The following is a 13,778-nucleotide window of genomic DNA, read 5'->3' as shown; positions in this document are numbered from 1 at the left end:
ATAACAGCTATTGTCAAATGGGTAAAACCTAAGTTGAAAATTTATGAGTTGTATATTTATATGTATATTTATATGTATATTTATTCTTCTCATAACTAAGGTTATTGTTTACTTAAATGTAGACAAAAAGTCTGGGGACTTTTAGGCTTAGGTTTGGGGAGGTCAGGGAAACAGCAAATTATATCCTGGTCAACAGTTACATTTGGGGAATCCATCTGAAATAGTGGAGGTGTGGGTAGTAAATGTGCTGGACAAGATTCATGATGTATGCCAGAAGCTATGGAGCAAAGCCAAAATACAACCTGAAATAGTGATGGGAAGAACAATCACAGCAGGTGCCAAAGCTAAGGATAGAGTGTGGATTATCCAGTCAAGGGGACAAGCCATAAAAGGGAAAACAGAAGTGGATACTCAAGCAGATGAGTCTCAAATCAGCAAAAGAAGTAGTTCAGGAGTTAAGTCCTGGAGAGAAACAGTCCTTCAAAGAATGTCACTTGAAGCCTTTGTTTGTTTGTTTGTTTGTTTGTTTGTTTGTTTTGATTTTGCAGATAGGACTAAAATATATGAGTAGTAAGAGAGTCTGGCTTAAAGAAAAGGGGTGTGGAGCATGGGATAAGTAGAAAATTGAAAGCTATAAAGATTTCTGTTAATTATAGCTATTATTAAAATAAAGCAATTTGAATTCCAGACATCTATTCTTAAATAAATCTATTGAGTCTTGTAAATGCTTCTTCAGCACTAAAATCATTGCAGAAAACTGGCACATTGCCTTAAGAAAAGAGATACAAACAAACAAACAAAAATCAAGAGTAATAATTAACTTTGGGTTTAAAAGGTGAAAAACCATCATTACTACAGGCAGCAACAAAATGTAGAGAAAATAAAACTGAACAGAGTCTGAGTAGGAAACCACTCAGTAGCTAGTCTGTAGTATAATATTTAGGCCAAAACAAAACAAAACAAAAAAACAAAAACAAAAAGACATAGTTTCCTAAGCTAATTGAATTAATAATCAACTTGACCTTTATTTCTTCCTCCTCCTCCTCTTCTTCTTCCACATTCTCCTTGTCATCTTCCTTCATCATCGTCATCATCATCATCACCTCTTACTCTACAATGGTCAACACCTTCAAATGACTACAAAGCCTTATACAATCTATGACCTGACCTACAACCTCTTCTCCCATCCCTGTAATACCAGGCTTTTCCTGGCTCATTATGCTATAACCACACTGGACATGTTTGTGTTCTTCAAATGCTAAACTCTGTTTCTATGTCAAAGACTTTGCACACATATGTCATTTCTAGAGGTCTTCACTTCCTTCTTTTTCCATGGCTGTTCCTTCTATTACTCAGGTCTCACCTCAATTATCACCTTTCAATAAGATTTTCCTAACTACTCTATTCAGCATTTCCCAACACTGACTATACAGTATTTTGCTTAATTTCTTCATGGCATTTAGCTATATTTGAAATCATTAATTCATCTTGTCTGTCTGTTCATCTATCTATCTACAGGAGTTGTTTATTACCTATGTTACCTATTAACATATAATCTGTATCAGAGCAGAAACTTTGGCTTTTTCTTCTTCCAACTGTAATGTCTAATGTCTAGAACTTGTGGTAGATATTCAAAAATGCATCAAATAAATCAATGATTTAGTTAAGTATTAAATGTTGAAATCCCTTTTATTTTTGAAACTCAGGACAGCTGTGAGAAAGAAGTATCATTTCCTTTATTATTTATATTTTATTGAAAAAGAGATTGACTACCTTATGAAATTAGTTGACTTGCCAGAATCATGTGGCAAGCAAATATGTCTACAAAGCTATTTTTGCCCACTACAATATCTTCCTTACCTACATGCGAATTATTGGGAAGTTTACATAAGATAATGAACAGAATTTAAAGCACTACATTAATGTAAGACATACATTTTATTTCAGTTCTCATAAATATGGCACACTTATTTGCTAATCACTAATAAACATCTGCTGGCTTACAATCTTTGGAGCTACATGAATTCCTAATTTTCTTATTTTTATTATGGAATAAGAATGCTTCAGTCAGAGTCTAGGGAAGTTTACATAGGAATACACATTTGTATTGAATTCCCTTGAGATTATATTTGAGATTAGCTGCTGACCTCAAAGAAGTCACTTTCTTTGCAATGATGTCAACACCAACCTCAATGAAGTCACAGTCTATGTAATGACATCAAAACTAAGACAAAGCATTAAGTGCCCTGGGTGAGTACAAGGAAACCTTACACAAAGATGAAACTGCAGGTTGGCTTTTGACTTAACCCTCCCTACACCAGTAAGTCCTCCCTCTTGGGTGGACTTGAATATGTCAAGAAAAATTTAGTTTTAGTTCACAAGTTTCAAGAGAAAGTAAAACATAACTGGCATAATAGCAAATAAAAATATATTGATGTAAACAATCTAAAAATTTTTGCAAGGGACTAAACAGCAATAAAATAAATTCAACATTGATTCAAATTTGAATGAAAATGGGGTAATAAAAAATGAAGCATAAAACTGAACTTAAATTCATTCATATACTTATAATCACTTTTGTATCTCAGTAAACTGAAGAAAGCTGTTTCTCTTGGCTTTAGGATGAATCTTAGTATATATTAATCCTGGAAACATTAAAGTCATCATCAGTCTTCTTAATAAAATCTTTATGTTTATAGTTAATACTTTAATATATGAGTTAATTTAAGTGATTATGCCAAAGACGTGTGCTCCAATATATAACAATGAATTATAATAAGCATTTCAGAAACTAAAAAACTACAATAAAAGACAGGAAAATTTTTCAACCCACCTGGTAACCAAATTAATTAAAACAATTAATGATGCAGTTTTATTTATCAAATTGGCAAAAACAAAAACACTGAAGTATGACAATATTTACTATTAGCTTCAGTGTGAGGAAGGAGGTACTCATATCTTGCTGGTAGGAGTGTTATATATTAAACCTTTTTGGAGTGAATTTGGCAATAGGTATTATAAAATGTATAATTTGATATTCAGGCTTGACTGAATCCAGGATTCTTCCTAAGGAAATAATCATGTTTCATGCAAATATATGGCCTTGAGGATGTTTATCACAGGGTTGCTTATACGAGAAAAAAGAACTGACAACAGCCTTTTTGATGGGTCTATCAAATTATGTTTCATACATAAAATTAAAATTTAAAATAACTATGCAGTACCTAAAAATGTTGCAGAAAAACAACTCATATTATTTAAAAATATTCATGGAAAAATAAATAAAAAATAGAAGCAACATGGTACCATTTCTGAACTTATAAAATATATATTTGTACATAGAAAACAGAATGGTTATATACCAAAAAAGTCAATAGCAGTTGTCTCTTGGTGATAGAATTATGAATGAATTTTTTCTCTTTTTTCATCAAAGTTTTTTACAAATTCTCAACAGTGAATATTAAGTTATTTTTGTAAATAGGAAAATGTGTATTAGTTTTATGAAAATAAAAACTAAGTAGTTATAAAATTATGATTAATGATTTAATCTTGCACAAAGGTGAGATAATGAAAAATGGGTAATATCGCAGGAAATAGAGAAAAGAAGAAAAAATCAAACTATAAAATTAGAAATGTAGCTAAGTATAAAGAGAGGGATGGGAGAGATGAAAGACCATATTTCAGAAATATGTTTCAGTTCAAGGACTATAAGAAGGTACTAGACTTTTCATTTTTACTGTGTATGCCAAAAATTCACACTCAGCAAATTGTACATGATTTTTTTTAAATGTGTGTTTCTTTCATTTATTCTCTTTCATCAATATCTGAAGAGTTGGTATTATTTCTTTCTAGGTGTTATTAATGACTTGGAAAATTCTAAATGAAATTAAACATAGTACACAAATTAAATCCACTGAATATTTCTTATGTGTAATATCAGGTGCCACCATTAACCATAATCTTTCATAATTATTATTGTACTGGTGTTCTTTCTGCAGTCTGCAGTACTTTGTATAATAGAAGGCATTTCTGTGCACTTTATCACATTTATTCTCACCAAAACTCTTGAAAGTATTGTATTATTTTCAGTTTACAGATGAAGAAACAAAAATCTAGCAAGTTTACATGACTCCCCAACATCCCAGCAATGCTCAAAACAAATGGAAAACTAACAAAACCAAGTCTACCATGAATCATTCTTAAACTGAGTATTACTTTGGGAACACCATTCCATACCAGCCATGAAATTCCTGTTTTATTTTCTTTTTATAATAATAAACTGTAATTCCAAAATTATTCACTCTATTCCTACAATTGATCTCTGAGTATGTATGAGCTGCTTATTATAGAGCATCATAGTACAGAATTTCCAGCTACTTTCAGCCAAATTATATCACAGTTTCTTTTCCCATATTCCACGCACATGTTGCAAAGACTGAGTGTTCAAGATCTGCAGATTATTTTGACTTCTTTTTAAGAAATTTAGCAAAGCACCATTCTTCACTTCCAATTTGATTTAGAAAGTATATATGTAAGAAAGTATATATCAATAGTATTTAAAATATGTACTTTAGGTGAGATGATTAAAAATATCTATTAAATAAGCAATTAGAGATCCAAGAGCATTTGAAGTTAATTTCAAGATTAAACTGGAGGCAGATTATTTTACTACTATGATATTTTATTTTTGTTTTCTATCTATATTGAGGACTTTTAAAGATGAAATCAGAAAGTAGACTCTAATGAGCATAAGAAATAATGAAAATTAGCCTCTGATTCATTGAACTCCTTTTTACCCTTGTTCTGGTTATTTGGAGGAGGGAAGAAGGATGTATACATCAAATAGGCCATTTAGCACCCTGACTCTGGATTCCTTTATCTATTCCCATTCAATGTCACTTGCCTCCATTCAATGGCAGCCATCTGCTCTCATCTATAGGCTAGCAATCCTCAAAATTATTTATATAGCTCAAACTTTTCCTCTGAGTTCTAGAAAACTTTACCCAACTTAAAATTTTCATTTGGTTGTCTCAAAGACATTTCACGAGTAATATGTCTAAAATGGAACTCTTGTATTCTCTTCAAATTTAATATATTTCCAATCTTCACTCTCTCAGGAAATGGCAGCACCATACATCTAGTTGCTAACGCCACAAACCTGGCCATCATCCTTCGTTCTTTACTTTGTCCTACCTTTACACAAACAACTTTTCTTTCTACTATCTCAATCATCAATCAATCCAGCATCCTTTACCTCCACTTCCAATATGGTAGTCCAAATTTCCTTAAAGAATTTCATTTCCATTTCCAATCATCCTTTCCCCAACCTGCTCCTAACACAGCAGTCATATAATCTTTTAAAACAAAAAATGCAACAATAACAACTTCCATTAATTGTTCCAAAGGATTAACTATGCATTTCATGTCCTATATGTTAAATATATTTTTACAGACATCCATTTATTTCTTTAGAGCTTTCTTAAGTTATGGTTGACACATAATATACTGTACATGTTAAAACATACAATTTAATGTTTTGACATATGTATGTACTTATAAAGCTATCACAACAATCAAGACAACAAATATATATGTCAACTTCAAAAGTTTATTTATGGCCCTTGTAATGCCTCCCTCCTCCCTTCCCTGCCCACATCTGTAGATAACTGATCTTCTTATATCACTCAAGCTCAGTTGGCAGTTTTCTAGAAACTTACAGAAATATATTAATACTTCCACTTACCTAAACTACTCATATAGAGTCCAAATTATTGGGGCACCTGTGTGGCTCAGTCTGTTGAGGGTCAGACTTCGGCTCAGATCATGATCTCACAGCTTGTGGGTTTGAGCCCCGCATTGGGCTCTGTGATGACAGCTTGGAGCCTGGAGCCTGCTTCGGATTTTGTGTCTCCCCCTCTCTCTGCCCCTACCCATTTGCATTCTGTCTCTGTCTCTGTCTCTCTCAAAAATAAATAAACATTAAAAAAATTAGAGTCCAAATTATTGTTTCCAATTTCACTCTTCCAAAATGAAAAACAAACAAAAATAAGACAGGAACAAAAACAAAGAAACAGGTTTACAGGTTGAATGAAAATTATTGGGAAACGTCAGCGTGACTACCCAGTTTGGAGAACGGCTTATGAAATTTCTTAAACACTAATCATACTTTAATAGACTTGTATTTTTTTTAACCCTAATTTAAATATGTATATACTACTACTAAATGTCCACATTTTATTTTTTTTTTCAACGTTTATTTATTTTTGGGACAGAGAGAGACAGAGCATGAACGGGGGAGGGGCAGAGAGAGAGGGAGACACAGAATCGGAAACAGGCTCCAGGCTCTGAGCCATCAGCCCAGAGCCTGACGCGGGGCTCGAACTCACGGACCGCGAGATCGTGACCTGGCTGAAGTCGGAGGCTTAACCGACTGCGCCACCCAGGCGCCCCTAAATGTCCACATTTTAATTAAAACTTTAATTAGCCCTTTCCTCAGCCCAGTTGTAAAGTATAGATTTGTCTCTTTTTTTCACATGATAATCTCATACTTTGGAAGAGTCTGTCTTCTAAAGATCTTGTGATGTTAGTTAAAGCACCTGAATTGTGTATGTTTACCAAAGAACCAAGTCTTAACAAAAGTCTACAGTGCAAGGAATATTTCATTTTGTAAGAATTTTTTATAGACTTTTTCAAAAGACATTTGTGTGTTTTTAATTTAACAATATTTGATGCTTATGAGTGTTATTCATTTAAAATTGTGATTACAGGGGCGCCTGGGTGGCGCAGTCGGTTAAGTGTCCGACTTCAGCCAGGTCACGATCTCGCGGTCTGCGAGTTCGAGCCCCGCGTCGGGCTCTGGGCTGATGGCTCAGAGCCTGGAGCCTGTTTCTGATGCTGTGTCTCCCTCTCTCTCTGCCCCTCCCCCATTCATGCTCTGTCTCTCTCTGTCCCAAAAATAAAAATAAACGTTGAAAAAAAAATTGTGATTACAAAGTATATTGAACTAATATTCTAAGGTTATCATTCATTTTTACAGAGTAATCATAGCATGTTTCCCTTCTTCTTTCTTTAAAAGGGATATTTTCCATTGTTCTCTACAACAATGAATATGAAAGCAAACGCCAAAACACAACTAATTTCAGTTCTTTTTGGAATTTGACATTTTTCACTACCTAAGTAATATAAACATGTATCACCTAAGTGAGCAGTATTTTAATAGCATCATTTTCACAACATTTTAATTGTTGTCACATTTCTTCTTTGTTTAGGAAGACAGACATCTGGTAAACAGCCGTGGGATCTAAACAAGTAAGATTTAAAGCATGTTGTTGTTGTTGTTGTTTTCTTGACTTTCAATTTTTTTGTTTGTTTTATTTCTTAATAGTATTTCTTTATTATTGTGGGATGTAGCTTTTTAGAAAAGTGTTAACGATTTTATTAAGGAGTGTGAGGAATAAAAGTAAATTTTTAACAATTTCAGATTATTTAGAAACTTAAAAACCTACCTGAATTCTGTATATAGTATGGAGACATAAAGAAATTACAGATGAATTAAAATTTCAAGTCCAAAGTATAGGCATGTTTTTGTTAAGAGTGAATATGAGTCCATACAGTGAATTCTTACAAGGTATTTTTTTTTACAAAATATATATTGCTATACTTGTCTTAATCTTACCTCTTGTTTGTCAGTAGACTAGGTCAATGAGTGATTGATTTGGTTTTTCAAACCACCATGCATAGAACCATGACTCAGTACCAGAGAGTTTGGGCAATGTGAGATCCACCCCCAACATTGGAAGGACATGTGTTGGGATGTTGAGGGGAGAAGATTCAGTTAATAATAGAGTAGGAAGGAGAAGAGGTGAAATGATGTTCAAAAAGAAAGCAAGTGAGTAAGGGGAGAATTGCACATAATAAGAAGGAAGAAAGCAGATTGCCATAAGAATAAAGAGTAAACAAACAGATTACATACATTGCATGTTTCATTTGTCTGTATTTGGAAGAATGGAAATAGGGGTAGAACAAATTAAGAATAGAGGGTAGATATTGGAAAGTAAGGAGATGGAAAAACAGGATGTTGTTCATTGGTTGTACTAGAAAGGGGAACAGAAAAGAGTAAATGGTAAAAGATAAGGGAAGAAAGTTTCAATTTTTATTTTTTTCTACTTATTTGACAACTTAGGTCCTTGAAACTGGAACTTCAATGGTTTAAAAAACATAAGCAATGAACATTTTTAACTATTTTATTGAAAAAAAATTCTAGACATTGTATAATTATGTGATGTTTCTAAGAATCTTGCTTTATTCTCAGTTTAAGCCATGCTTAAATGAAGAAAATATTTCTTGGTTTATTCCAAGTTTTCTTATGAGTATTTTACACTTCCTGTACTCTTGAAATCACTTCACTTCTAAAAAAAGGAAAATCATAAATTTGAGGAGGTGAAGTAGGTTATTAAAATGCAATTCTAATTTACAGAAAATATATGTTAAACAATTCAAATTTACCATCAGAACAGTTCAAATTATTCCCGCATTCAGGGACACAAAGCCCTGGATTCACCCTGTGGTTATCCTGTAATTACTATTTGCAGGCAACAGAAAATTTAACACTGATGCTGATCTCAATTGTAATGCACAGATTTACCACAGAACCTTGTAGAATTGACATTTTATTTTGTCCTAAAGCATAAATCATAAAGACTCAGCAAGCTAATGTCCCTTTCATTGGCATAATGATATAAATAAGTAAAAATTCATTTTTAGCAGCACTTGGAAGGTGTGCCTTTAGGTTTATGGTTGTTGCTGTTGTTTATTATTTTTTTTAGTGGACATTAGGTGTTAATCATTGATCCTCACAATATAAGGTCTCTTCCTAACAGTGGAAGTATCTTGAGGAAAAGATTTTGGTTATCTATGATCCATTATGTATAAAACTATCACTAACAGTCCACCTTCCACTATTTTTCATAACTATAGAGCAGAGTTCAATGGTGGTGCAGTAGAAAGTGCCCATGGCTTTTTATTCCAAAATACTGGGTGAAACCCCAACACCACCATTAAGATCCACTTAATCAACCTGGGCCTCAGTGTTTTCATGTCCAAACAAGGGTAATACTACCTACTCACAGGATTTCTATATTTAAATAGGTTATCAATTTGAAAGTATTTGGAATTTTGTCAACATTAATGGATGACACAACTGGTGAGACATGGGTACGAACTCCCCAGAGTTTCTTGTCCCAAAGCCCATGGGTCGCATAAATGACTTTGTAAGGTTGTTGCAGGTGTTTGTACTTGTAATTCAACTTTATCATTACAAAAGTTATTTGGGGGGTAAATCAACCTATCATTTAAAAAGCTTTAGTCATCATCTTCATGGCTCTACAGCTGGAGCACAGGAAAAGCCTTTCAGTCTCATAAAAATCTCCACCTGCTGTTTGGTGCCTTACATTCCTCCTATGGAATGAAACTAAGACCTCTCCCCTATTTTAGTAGCAATAGCCTAGGTGGTTTTACATACATTTCCTCAGATAATCATCAAATCAGCATGTAAAGAATATCTAATGACCCTCATTTGCAGATGATTCTCAGAAAGGCTGTGTAACATGACTGAGGTCATCTACATAGAAAAGGAAAGGAGCTGCAGTTGGGATCTAGAACTCTTTACACAGCTCCTTTACATTGTGAAACATCTGCTGCCTTTCCTAGTACAAAATATAGTATTTTCAATACAAATGTTTGTGGAAGTATTATCGCAATAATTGTATCCACATTGGTGTAGAGAAAATGTTTACTGGAAAAAAGAGAGAGAGCAAAAGTGATTACTAGTTCCCAAGGAGTGGGGGAGCAGATAACGACTTGAAGGGTAGGTAGTCTCAGGAACTCAGTGTTGTGCCTTCAACAAGTTCTATGGGAAGGCATTAGTGAGCATTGAAAAAAAAAAGTCTTCAATTCTTTCCTACTTGGTTGTCAGCAAATTTCTCAAGTCCTCCTGCATGTGCCTTTAAAATCTAATTCATCAGTATTCTTAAGATAGTTTAGCAGAGAGAAGTCCCAAGTCCTATATTTCTTTCTACTTATTGGCATTCCTCTCCTCCTTAACAAAAACCCAAAGAGCCTCTTTTCTGTGTGTCTCTGCTTTCCTGCTGATGGTACTAAATCTGTGGTTCATTTGAGTTGGTCTAAGTATACTTGCTAAAGTCAGGGAAGAAGATAGTTATTATATACAAATGCACATTGAACAGTCCCTTTGAGACACCAGCCTCTTGAACCTCTTTAGGAAAAAAAAAAAAAAGCTGTTTGGTTAATACTTTAATTAAAAAAAATATTTATTTCTAACTAACCTCACTAAAATAAACCTGTTTTATCTTTTTTTAAAGACAAATTGTCTTCAAAATCAAGAACAAAGTCAAGAAATAATTCTTTTTATTCCTTCAACACACACATGCACTCACATGCACAGACATTCTAATATATACACTTACACGGAGATATAAAATGCAGGCACACAGAAAATATACAAGATTGTTCCCTCCTTTCAATGAAATATTCAATATTATATATTTTTTAGAATATGTTGAAAAAGTGATTTTGGAGAAAAGTTGAAATGATTGAGCCTTAAATGCACTCTGCCATTTTTAAACTTCTAATAATCCAAGCCTATGTAAACACTGTGTTGTAAGTAATCATCATCGTGCTTCATAAACAAAAGACTGTGTTTAGAAATACGCTTTCATTGTGCTGATATCACAATACAGATTTCTCTTTCCTCAGATTGTCTCCAGTGTAAACACACTGCTTGACAAAGATGACAGGAAAGCTAAGTTGATTGCTAGGCAGCTGTATTGTTATTACCATAGATAAACACACTTATTTCTTCTTTGGAGTATTCCTGGTAAGGAATTTCTGGATGAGTATAACGTTTTCTTTTGGGTTGATTATGATCTTATTTATTTTAGGTAATCACATAGGTATCCTTTATCCTTTTATAAGACTGGATTTAGTGCATACAAAAATTCAGAGGGAAAAGGTGAGCTATTAAATGATGTTTTGGGGGGCATGATTAGAAACAGGGATGTTATTATTGGAGTCTTATACAAGAGGAGGAATCAGAATTATACAACATAAGCACATTCCCATCTACATTGTGAGACCCAAGTGTTATCTTGAGATTATGGGGGAGTTTTATTTACAATATCAACTTGCTTATGAAACTAAAATAAATGCTTCCAGGAAGAAATGAGGTAATAGTAATGGACCAAACACTTGTTTATTTTGCATGGCTACTTTTTCATTTCCAAAGAGAGCTATTGTTCCCCTGTGCATCTTATACAGAGCTTACAATTTACTTGCTAGAAAAATGTTCATTATCTGCAGCAAAACTACTGATTACAAGAATCAGCAGGCATCACTAGGGCAAAAGTACAGCAGCAAAGTTCAAGGGTGAGAAAGCACTCAGGGTGCGTGCGAAATCTCAGTGAAGCCTGTTAAACTGTAAGATGCACCTGACAAGGATCATGTTACCTAAGAACCATGGCTTACACATTGTTTCAGATAACTGAAGTGCTTTGAGTGTCTTTTTGTGACAGGAAGGAAGTATTGAATTAGTGAGATCCCAGTAATGGTGCTAATGCTGACAATGGCACCATCACCACCACTATGAAAAAAAAAAAACACAGTGGACACCTCCTATGCCTGACATAGCCAAGGAATTCCCTGAATTGTGATGTCACTTTGAGTGTCTGGCTCAGGGCAGAATTGGTCCTGTCTATAGTACCCAAATATGCAATCATACTAATACTTGGATAATCTCTTAGAGCTACATATTTACATCTGGGAAAAAAAATCAGTATCCAAATTAACTGGTCTCCAATACCGTCTACAATGCAGCAGGGAAAGGGAGAAAAGGAAGCTCATTGCTTGTGCCCTTTGGGGCAGTAAAAAACTCATTATTCACTTGACATGGACTGTTACCAAACATAGAAGTGAGTAAAGATCCTTCCGTATTTGAAGACTATTATTAGTTCTGCCTTGTGAACGATCACTTCTTTGCCATCATCAATGATCAATGATAGGACGTAGCAATGATGGTGCAGCACTATGGGGTACTCCCACGGCACATTCATTTTCCCCATCACCTTGAGAGTAGTTTCCAAGATTAATTCTAGTGTCAGTGCCCCCTTATATTAATTATTGCTGCAGAAGCTCGTTATAATATATCAGGGTTTAGCCACTCTTTTGTTACTTTGATGTGAAGTCCCTAAAGCCTCAGAAATTGCAAACATGAAAGCAAACAAACAAAAGAACTAGCAACAGTTTTCAAATATCATTGAATATGGCTTTTTAAAATTAATATCTGTATTAACTGCATCCCTGTCTTTAATTCTCTTTCTTTCTGCCCCTGATAGTATGATTTGTTTTGTTGATCTAGTTCATTCAAGAAATTCAGACACTTAAAAACTTTGCTGAAAATGTCATCTAAGACATTGAGCAACTCTCTGATATAGATTTGATAATAGAGTTTGGCTATGTAGGCTAGTGGCTACTGAATGTGAAAACAAAGCATAGTATATACGCAATAGCACATATACTAAAATTGGAACCATACAGAGAAGGTTAGTAAGGCCCCTGAGCAAAAGGCAAGTCACAGATTTTCTAATTAGCATTGCTGAGTATTGTGAACTTTTTGCAAGTTTTACGGGATATTACGGGATGAAATGGCAAGGATATACACCCTCACATGGTAGAAAATGGTGATTCCTTCTTGCTGATGTCAGAATGCAAAAATATGTGCATATGGAGTCAGATTTTAATTGATGGAGCTGAATAAAATTTCTAATTCTATTGGGTAAATCTGCTTTGTTCTCTTATGTACTTAAAGTAGAACAGTCATTTAGCATTGTAAATAATTTTCCTGTATCTCCGTATGAAAGGAACACATCTTACCTGTTTGGTTTTTTTTCTTAGCTATGTATATTAGAAATCCCCTACTATAACTTCCTTGAACATATGGATTTATCTCTCTTGTCTTTTCAAATAGAGTGAATAATTCTTGGCTCATGGTACTTAGTCACTGCTTACTAACCAAGTATGTGTTTGGCAAGTGTATCATTTTCCTATGCTGTGTAACAAATTACCGCAAACTCAGTGGCTTAGTAAAACATATATTTATTCTTTCACGGTTTCTGTGAGTAGGGACAGATACTGCTTATTCTTTGCAAGGATGTAGTCAATACAAAAGACAGGGCTACTTCTCATCTGGAGGCTCTAGTACTGACAGATCCACTTTCCAGTTCACCCAGGTTGTTGGCAGAATTTACTTCCTTGTGACCATTAAAGCAAGGGCTCCAACTCCTTGCTGCCTGTTGGCTGGAGTTTCCTCTCGGCTCCCAGAGGCCGACTGAAGCTCCATGCCTCATGTCTCTCTCCACAGAACACCTCACAGCATGGCACCTTGCTTCTTTAAAACCTGTAAGGGAGGAGGGGAACACTGGTCTGATAGCAAAATGGAATATTATACAATGTATCATAATCAGGAAGTGGGCTCCTATCACCTTTGCCAAATTCTGTTGGTTGGAAGCATATCATAGGTCCTGTCCATACTAAAAGGAAGGAACCCTGAGGACGGCTTTAAAGTCTGTCTGACAGAGCAGCTATCATCATAAGAACTAGTATCAGCCTTGAAAACCCAACTTTGAATCAGAATTTAAAATAATGTTACGGGGGGGAAAGGTTAGTTTGGTCTTCCTGAAGAAAATGTAAAATAGTTGTTAGTTATA

At 34.4% G+C, this 13,778-nt stretch overlaps 1 non-coding gene across 1 annotated transcript; it reads left to right on the top strand.

Annotated features, from left to right (window-relative positions):
* Positions 1–12,566: 12,566 nt before the first annotated feature.
* Positions 12,567–12,676, top strand: LOC115500188. The gene has a single exon (XR_003964436.1). It is a non-coding gene; the product is annotated as a U6 spliceosomal RNA (small nuclear RNA).
* Positions 12,677–13,778: the final 1,102 nt, after the last annotated feature.

The sequence above is a fragment of the Lynx canadensis genome, chromosome D4, assembly GCF_007474595.2.
Source record: "Lynx canadensis isolate LIC74 chromosome D4, mLynCan4.pri.v2, whole genome shotgun sequence".
NCBI classification, from domain to species: Eukaryota; Metazoa; Chordata; class Mammalia; order Carnivora; family Felidae; genus Lynx; species Lynx canadensis.
Note: the sequence above shows the minus strand (reverse complement) of the source record. Positions and strands in the feature narration are given on the sequence as shown.